The sequence below is a fragment of the Littorina saxatilis genome, linkage group LG6 (assembly GCF_037325665.1).
Source record: "Littorina saxatilis isolate snail1 linkage group LG6, US_GU_Lsax_2.0, whole genome shotgun sequence".
NCBI classification, from domain to species: Eukaryota; Metazoa; Mollusca; class Gastropoda; order Littorinimorpha; family Littorinidae; genus Littorina; species Littorina saxatilis.
In genome coordinates, this window is record NC_090250.1 from 6,662,350 (window position 1) to 6,672,942 (window position 10,593).

The window sequence follows — 10,593 nt, forward strand, 5'->3', positions numbered from 1 at the left end:
ATGTATTTGTAGACTAACGTCGTGTCAAATTCACATTTGATCATGAATACAATTTTTTTTAATTATGAAACATTTAAAATATTTTGAAAGGTTTAATTTTAAACAAAAGATCAAAACGGCTGCCTTCGTATGTGTCCTTTTATCTTTTTCGTTGTCCGTTGTCAACCACAATCTCAATAACAACATTTGTCCCTTTCCATACAAACCACATAACAACTTCCGTCGCGATATAACCTTCGTGGTTGAAAACGACGTTAAACACCAAATAAAGAAAGAAACATAACAACTTTATGTCCGTGAAAATGTACACAGATTACAGGGAGGTTAGCATCGCACTTTGTTCTATCTGTTTTACGAGGGGGGTCAGATATAACTCTGACTCAGATTACAGGCAGGTTAGCATCGCAATTCGTTCTTTTCTGTTTTATGAGGGGAATATTACGCTGACTCATAGCAGCCCACGGTCGGCCATAATTATTAGATTCAACAACCTTTCCAAAATCAATCCATATGATTAGCCTAGGCGCGCGCCCGTGATCGATTATGCACGGTATCAATTGTTACTGATTCATTCACGCCGTGGATGGTGGCACGCCTAGTTTTGTCCACCGCAGGAACAACACCCAATTCGTTCCCCCGCACGCGGAAGCAAAATTGTTATCTCGCAAAGGAATTGCCCTGTGAAGGTACGTTGTGGCAAATCACATTATTAAGTATAGATATTCTAAAGCAGAATTGCCTAGGCTATATGTATAATATGTAATTTATGTCTTGTTGTGTACTCGTGAACAGTGGGGTTCGATTTTCTGCCGAAGTCCGTGAAAATTATACAGAGAGGTCTCAATTTCGTACAAATTAACCTAGAACTACCATTTAAAGCACTATTTTAATACTCACAGTTTAATCTTCGATACCTTGCAGCCCTGTATGCGCGTTTTTGGGCACCAGCATCGTGGATAAGCTGCTCTAATCTAGCGTTATTTTGTGGTACTCGATTCTCAGTGGGTAAGGTCCCCCGCAGACACCAGATAAGGTCCCCCGCATTTTTGACCAAGCTGCGGGGGATCTTACCCCGTCAAATTTTACTGTTGATCTTTGAACCGATCGTGAGTCTAAACTAAGGTAAGCTTAAACTTAAAAATGAAGAGCAGTATCCACAAGTAGTTTGACTTTGACCAGCAAAAAGATTTAAGCCCTTCTGTTGACCGTGCTTTGTGTTATTTCATCATTTTTAACGTGGGAGACAGTATTTCTGACTTGTCTTGATGACATTTCCCATGTGAGCGAGCAATTTTTAAAGAATTTATTTTTGCGTGGTTTATTTTACCCCTGAGCCATCGTGAAGCCGTGTGATCAAGTTTCCCTTTTTTGGCTCACGTAAGTGTAGCCTATGCGATCATAACTTTGTCTGTCTGTGCGTGCGTGCGTATGTGCGTGCGTGCGTGCGTGCGTGTGTATGTCTGTGGTAGAAACTCTAACATTTGAAGACGTCACATTACATTGACGTCACATTATGACGTAAGAGGGTTAGACGTCACGCGAAGGAAGTACTGAAAGTCTCGGTCATTATTATTTTGAGCGGGCCGAGACTAGTTGGCAGTCGTGTCCCTGTAAGTAGGCTACATGCAGACAGACAGATCTAGATCTAGTGTCTCGCTTTCTTGCACAGTTTCACCCTATGCTCTTTCTGTGTGTGTGTGTGTGTGTGTGTGTGTGTGTGTGTGTGTGTGTGTGTGTGTGTGTGTGTGTGTGTGTGTGTGTGTGTGTGTGTGTGTGTGTGTGTGATGGAGTGATTGAGTTTGTGTTACTGTTTGTCGATTTCTTACGTGAGCCTTGATGGCTTCGCCTCTTGTTTCACAATGTAGTCGTCAGTTAGTAATTTGAATGCGACTCGATGTGAGCTTATCTGCAATAGCACGTTATTAAGTACCTCTGACTATGCACGAAACAAACGGCTGTGGTTCACAAGAACTCTAGCGATGGCTTTTGACTGTTCAGAGGAACTGGCGATAGGTATAAACCGTCGTCTGCTACGAGAACCACGACCTTGCGTGACCCTGCTTCCGGGCTTTTCTTTTTACATTTAGTCAAGTTTTGACTAAATGTTTTAACATAGAGGGGGAATCGAGACGAGGGTCGTGGTGTATGTGTGTGTGTGTGTGTGAGTGTGTGTGTGTGTGTGTGTGTGTGTGTGTGTGTGTGTGTGTGTGTGTGTGTGTGTGTGTGTGTGTGTGTGAGTGTGTGTGTCTGTGTCTGTGCGTGTGTGTGTGTAGAGCGATCCAGACCAAACTACTGGACCGATCTTTATGAAATTTTACATGAAAGTTCCTGAGAATGATATCCCCGGACGTGTTTTTCTTTTTTTAAATAAATACCTTTGATGACGTCATATCCGGCTTTTTGTAAAAGTTGAGGAGGCACTGTCACACCCTCATTTTTCAATCAAATTGATTGAAAGTTTGGCCAAGCAATCTTCGACGAAGGCCGGACTTTGGTATTGCATTTCAGCTTGGTGCCTTAAAAATTAATTAATGACTTTGGTCATTAAAAATCTAAAAATTGTAAAAAAACAAAAAAACATTATAAAACGATCCAAATTTACGTTCATCTTATTTTTCATCAATTTCTGATTCCAAAATAATATAAATATGTTATAATTGGATTAAAAACAAGCTCTGAAAATTAAAGATATAAAAATTATGATCAAAATTAAATTTTCGAAATCAATTTAAAAACCCTTTCATCTTATTCCTTGTCGGTTCCTGATTCCAAAAACATATAGATATGATATGTTTGGATTAAAAACACGCCCAGAAAGTTAAAACGAAGAGAGGTACAGAAAAGCGTGCTATCCTTCTCAGCGCAAATACTACCCCGCTCTTCTTGTCAATTTCACTGCCTTTGCCACGAGAGGTGGACTGACGATGCTACGAGTATACGGTCTCGCTGAAAAATTGCATTGCGTTCTGTGAGTTCGACAGCTTGACTAAATGTTGTATTTTCGCCTTACGCGACTTGTTTCAAACTTTCAAAACTTCGAATTGTACTGATCTTGTCTTGATGAAAAAAAAATTCTTTTATGATTTAAGAATGTTTGTGTAACAAGCTGTCAATTGATATTTAAATTTTAAAAGTTAGGTCTAGCGCCAAAACGCACCACGGTCTGAAGATTGTCTCTGACACTCTCTCCGCAAAATTAATTCTTTGAAAATTGCTCGCTCTTTACGTAGGACACCTAGGATGTTCCCGTTTGGTGAGCGTTCAAATGGAAGGGTGTTTGTACTGTGTGTAAAAGCCTGACAGTATCTGTGATGGTTTACGGGAGGCTTACTGTGCCTTTAAGTGTCGAAATGCACCAGGCCGTCTGCAATGGTGACATGTTCCCAAGTCTTCTTCTTCCGCCTTCCTGGGCTGAAACTCCCACGTACAGTCATGTTCTTTGCACAATTTGGTTTTTACGCGAATGACCGTTTTTATCCCGCCATTTAGGCAGCCATACGCCGCTTTCGGGGGATGCATGCTTGGTATTTGTGGTTTCTATAACTTCGCACCGAACTCTGTGAGCACTTGGTCTTGTGCTTGCAGGGGGTAAGGCACTAGCAGGTCCGCACATAAATTGACCTGGGAGATCGGAAAAGTCTCCACCCTTTAACCCACGAGCAGGAGTGGCCGGTGTCACGAACTGAAACCTCTGCTGAACAATCCTTCTCATTGCGGTCAATGCGCATGCGCCAATCTTGGACTTACAAAATGAGACCCTTTGACCGAACGAACCATGGGTTAGGGTTAGGGTTTGGGTTAGGATTAGGGTTAGGGTAAGGGTTAGGGTAAGGGTTAGGGTTAGGTTGTTCACGACCTGATTAATCTCCCCATGTTAGCGCATGCGCATTGACCGCAATGAGAAGGATTGTTCAGGCAGAGTTTTCAGTTCGTGACCCCGGTATTGGAACCTGCCATCTTCCGCTTGGGTAAAGCATGTAAATGAGAAATTATGTGTACAAACAGAAAACACACAGTTACCATGTTTGTTATCACGTGTTTATTGATTGATTAAAATTTTGGAGAAAACAAAAATAATTAAACAAAAATAAAAAAATAAAAAATAAAAACTTTCCGCTTGGGAGGCCAGCGTCTTATCCCCGTGTCCACTGCACTCGTTGATTCTCCAGTCAATTTAACCCAACGTCTTTCTGTTTCAGCAATGTACGCCGCACAAAATGACTCATTTCTTGTCAAATCTTAAACAAATACCAGGGCTATTCTAAGATCTGAAAAACAGAGGGAAGTAATTAAGCACTCAAAATGCACACGACATGTGCAATAAAGTAAGTGAGAGTTATCAATAAATCATATGAATATAAAGTTATGAATAAATGAAATAGTTGCCAGGAGATTAGTTCCGCATAACTCCCACTTACTCTATTGCCCATGTCATATGCATATAGACCGCTTAATTCTCTATTGCCCATGTCATATGCATATAGACCACTTAATTCTCTATTGCCCATGTCATATGCATATAGACCGCTTAATTCTCTATTGCCCATGTCATATGCATATAGACCGCTTAATTCTCTATTGCCCATGTCATATGCATATAGACCGCTTCATTCTCTATTGCCCATATCATATGCATATAGACCGCTTAATTCTCTATTGCCCATGTCATATGCATATAGACCGCTTAATTCTCTATTGCCCATGTCATATGCATATAGACCGCTTAATTCTCTATTGCCCATGTCATATGCATATAGACCGCTTAATTCTCTATTGCCCATGTCATATGCATATAGACCGCTTAATTCTCTATTGCCCATGTCATATGCATATAGACCGCTTAATTCTCTATTGCCCATGTCATATGCATATAGACCGCTTATTTCTCTATTGCCCATGTCATATGCATATAGACCGCTTATTTCTCTATTGCCCATGTCATATGCATATAGACCGCTTATTTCTCTATTGCCCATGTCATATGCATATAGACCGCTTATTTCTCTATTGCCCATGTCATATGCATATAGACCGCTTATTTCTCTATTGCCCATGTCATATGCATATAGACCGCTTATTTCTCTATTGCCCATGTCATATGCATATAGACCGCTTAATTCCCGTGTTTATCAGATCGTTTTGTTGTCAGGTCTCTCGCAACGCTTCTGACGCGAAAGCCTTGCTTGCTTGCTTGCTTGCTGGGACCAGGCTACCTCCAGATCAGTAGCGGGGCGACCATGCCCAACCCAGAGGGTCACAGGTGGTGGATAGTAAACGGCCCTTAGATATAGGGGTTAGCTGCGAATAAGCTAGCTTTGGCAAATAAGCAGTCCCGAACCAACTGGCGATGTTCCTACCAGGACGGGGTGGGGTAGGGGTGACTCCACTACTTCTACAAAATGCCTTAGATGGCCTATGACAGGCTCATCATGGCGATTACGAGCCGCCATAAAAGGTCTAGCTACGGGGAAGGACACCCCGAAGAAACAAACCCGGGCAGACGATGCCCGTCAGCTTTGGTCGGCAAATCGTCTACTAGAAGGAAACTGGGATAATTAGAAAACCAGGAGAGCTGGAGACGGAGGTACTAGGCCAGTGGCGCTCTTTAGACAACCATGGTACCCCGCATTTACACACACATGAGATTGTCAGATCACAGAGCTTGCTACGTTCTGCGCATCTGTGGAGTCTGAATTTAGTTGGGAATAATTTTTGGCCATTGTGAAAAATCTGTAAAAACGATGTCTCAGAAACTTCTTGCGAGTGACTTGACAGAACACAGTCTGTTTAGCCCTTAATGCCTGGGTCTCACATATACGATTTTTCGGAAGTGTCGGGGATAGTTAAGTCGGCTAGGTCGAAAGTGTCGGATGCAAATTCGGCTCCAAATTTCACTCCCGACATGTCCTTACGACTGATCCGACCATGTAGCCGACAAGCAGACGACAACCACCCGACTTTAGGGCCGACAAATCCGACATGTGTCCAGACACTTCCGACTACAGTAACGACAATTCCGACTGCAGTTACGACAGGCCCGATTATTAGCTGAAAAACTTCCGAACAATAGCCGACTCTCACGACCAGTGTAACGACTAAACCGACTAGCTAACGACTGTCCTAACGACAAATCAGACTGCCCTAACGACAAATCAGACACCATTACGACTAATCCGAACGACACTATGCTACCGACAAATCCGACCACCCTTACGAGTCTTCTGACTACCGTTACGACTAATCAGAATCGCCTTACGACTAAACCGACACGCTTACGACAACCACCCGACAAATTTCTATTCGTCTGAGTCGGGAGGCTCTTCCGACTGTTTTGAACATGAAGGGCCTTCCGAACTAACCGACTTTTCAAAAACAAAATTGCTAATTCTCACGAACTCTCCGACCTCTTCCGACTTCCAGCCGACTACCTAAAGTCGGGTGACATTCGTAGATGTGAGACCGGGGCATTACTTTACTTTACTTTACTTTATTACTTTATTGTCCCATCGCTGGGGAATTCGGGTCGCTTCCTCCCAGTGGAAAGCTAGCAGCAACGGAGTCGCGCTACCCAGGTGTCTGCGTGTTTAGGTGTATTCAGCCACCTGCACTTATGGCAGAATGACCAAGGTCTTTTACGTGCCATTGTGATGACACGGGGGTGGGACATGGCTTCCGTCTCTGGGTCTGCACATAAAGTTGACCCGTGTCCGTCCCGGCCCGAATTCGAACCTGCGACCTTCCGATCACAAGTCCAGTGCTCTACCAACTGAGCTACCGGGCCCCCAAGTGGACGTTTTTTTCTCCTATATTTGAAACACACACACACCAGCATTACCGGGGTATTAAAGTCGGCGTTTGGCAAAAAGACTGAATCGCTTTCTTCTTACACAGACAACCCCCCCCCCCTCCCGACCCCCCCCCCCCCAACCCCTTATCTACCTCGTTTCTTATTTTCTAACATTCCACTAATTTCCTCACGGCGCTAATACCACATCCAGCTTTAGATGAATATCCGGAAAAAGTCAGTTGTCTGTATGCAAACAAAAACATGTTTGTATTATTCTTCTGCATACAGGGGCTGAAGCTCCAGTTTTGTTGTTGTTGTTGTTGTTGTTGTTGTTGTTGTTGTTGTTGTTGTTGTTGTTGTTGCACAAATGGGTTTGTACGTGTATACCAGTTTTTTCCCTGCCATTTAGGCAGTCATACTCAGGTTTTTCGGAATACTTGTGTATAAGTCCCAGCACTGTTCTCAGGAACAGCACAACGCCAGCAACCATCGTTCTTTCAAACCAGAGAGTCACTCAGACTGCTAATACTCCATCTAAATGCTTCAAGTAGCGCCACACAAAAAGGATGCCTCCAATCTGCAGCGAACACGAAAAACAACAGAAGAAGACAAACACGGCAAATGGAGAAATTCCACGCGCAAACGGACGCACGTGCCGAAAGCAGAGGGAAACGTTTACCCCGTGTGTCTTCCCTGAACACAAATCCTCATGTGCTCATTACCAAACAGATTGGCCAAAAAAACGCTAAAAAGGCACAGGCTTCTCCGTATATACGATTACACACACACACACACACACACACACACACACACACACACACACACACACACACACACATATACACACACACACACATACAGAAACAAACAGACGCACGCACGCACACACAAAGTGTATCTGTTTGTCTGTCTGTCTGTCTGTCTCTCTGTCTGTGTGTCTCATTGTACAGCAAATGCCGAATAATAAACGTGATACCGCAGTGAAGCCTTTTTTTTTTAATCACGTGACGGGGTTTGAACAGTATCGAGTATTGGGGTGCAAGAAGACTGCAGCACAAGTTTTCAAAACACAGAATTCCCGTCCCAGTATCGTGATGTTCAATCATGCCATCCAATCCCAACCGTGCAGAATTCCGGAAGCTTTGAAACACAAGAGACAAATTGCATTGGGAGAGGTGGGGCGGGGAGGAGGCAGCTAACTTTATTTGAGAATGAAACGGAGACGAATAGGCCGTTGCTAAAGAGTGTTTTTATAAGTTTCGTTCGAATGTAGAAATTAAGTTGAAGGACATGAAAATAAAAAGATAAAAGAGATGACGGAAATCGACAGGAAAAGGGAGGAAATGAAATTCTGGAATAAAAACGGATGTCTGCGTGCAATCAAAAAGGAAGCTGTAAAATATTGTGAGACTTTCATTCTAACGATGAAAAAAAAACCCAGATGCATACACTAACGAATCTGCGATGAAAAACCAGAAAAGCTCACGCTTACAAAACTTAGAGACTTTCATCTTTATGATGAAAAAAATAACAAACAGAACGGACAGATTACATTTACAAAACTGTCAGACTTTCATCTTCACGATGAAAGATCAGCGGAAAACCTACACTTGCATAAGTGTGAGATTCATCTTCACAATTCTAGTTAGTTAGGTTGTTGCTTTTTGGGTCCAGCGGACCATTATAGGGCAACTCAGCACCCCCTCTTCACTTATTATAAAACAACAACAGAAAGCTTTCACTTACACACAGAAATTAGACTGCCATTGTCACGATGAAATATCAGAAAGCTTACACTTAAAACAAAAAGTGAGACTTTCATCTACACGATAAAAAAAATTCAGAAAGCTTAAGTTCACACAAACTTTTCGACTTTCACCTTAACGATGAAAAGCCAGAAAGTTTCCACCCGCAAAAGTATGAGACTTTCATCTTCATGATCTTTCATCAAAACAACAGAAAGCTTACACTTACAACAGTTTAGACTTTCATCTTCACCATGAAATATTATCAGAAAGCTGACACTTACAAAACTTTGAGACTTTCATCTTCGCGATGAAAGATCAGAAAGCTGACACTTACACAACTGTAAGACTTTCATCTTCGCGATGAAAGACCAACAAGCTTACACCTACAAAACTGTAAGACTTTCATCTTCACGATGAAAGATCAGAAAGTTTGCGCTGGCAGCAAAACTTGGTTATTTTCTTCTTCCCAATCGATTGACTGAGTGCATCCAGCGAGATGTGCATGCGAGTCGCAGTGTGTGCCCCATACATCACCCTATACATTACCCCATACATCACCCCATAATTCACCCCATACCTCACCCTCGCCTTCAACTTCAGGTGCCTCGGGAGCTGGAAACATTCACACACAGTCACGACATTCGAAACAAAGTTTTATTTACGACTGTTTGGTAAAGGAATCGTTTGTGTGTATTTGCGATTGGGGGAGAGTTATGGGGGGCGCGTGTTAGGGGTGGGGGTGGGGGGGGGATGGAAAAAGTGTGTGTGGCATTCTTGCCATCTTTTATATGGTTACAATCTGTACAGATACTTCATTCATGTGAAAACCCAGCTTCAGGAACACACAATCCAACACGAAAGTGTGATAGATCTGAAGGAACAAGTGTCCGTACTATATACACACAGAGGTCTACGTATACGTCTGGTCGTGTGAAAGTCTCCTTCTCGTTTCGTCTCAACGCGACGTGCATCCCCTATGACAACCTCAGAGGCCCAGACAAATCAAAATGTCAATATCTCCTCGTCTGATCTGATGGACCAATTCAACTTTTGGAAAGTTAGTGACACGCGGCTGAAAAGGGGTCCTCTGGGAGTGCACTCCTGATGGCTTCGGGCACGTCGAGTCTAGCGGGCACCACACGGCACGAGCCTCTTCAAGATCCACGTGTCGGTCTGCATAGGGACTGTACTCTGGTAATTTATCTTACATTGATCTGATCGGGCTGTGAGCAGTACCCGCCATTGTTTAGCTCATGCAGGCACCGTTGCAGCTGACGCGCCTCAGTTCTGTACCGAACACTGCACCCTTATTCCAGGAAACGTTAACTGCACCGCGCTGTTCTGGACATCTGTCCTCAGCTGCCAGACTGATACGAAGAGGTGTAAGTTGAACCGACCCTAGAGGCAAGCTCTAAGGCAAAGCCAAATGCTCGCCTCAACACTATAGAGAAAGCTCTCAGAAGGAAACTGAATTCCAAGCAACTTTCCACGAATTTCCTTAGATGCTGTTTTTGTGACTTAATTTGCGTTCCAAGTGAAGGATGTGTCTTCTGGTTTATTGCCTTGATTTGTATTGCCATGCATGAGAATGTCCGTAATTCAACTTCTCTTGACTTTTCGTTTTTGAGTTCGGAACGTTGGCAGTGGATATCGATTTGTTTCCGATTTCTTATAACTTATTTGAAGTATGGTCATGCAATGTAAAAACCATCACCAAGTAGAAAAATGTGCAACAATTAATAGCAACTCCAGATGAGCATGAGGTAGCACTATCCACGGGACACGGTGCTAACGGTACGCTATTATACGCAAACCTCAGTTCAACCAATGAACGATGGCGTCTGTAGGGGTAATAACAAGCCTTCCAGCTCGGAGAAAGCCACCAGACGTACAGATCTTGTGAATGGAAGTTTTCTGTATTCACATAACTTAACTAGTTTTGTTTGTTTGTTTGTCTGTTTGTCGTTTGTTTGTTTGTTTGTTTGTTTCAACGTTAGGAGTCGGCAGCAACAAAACTAACTCGGTCGGATTATTACAAACAGAATTATGCATGATGAA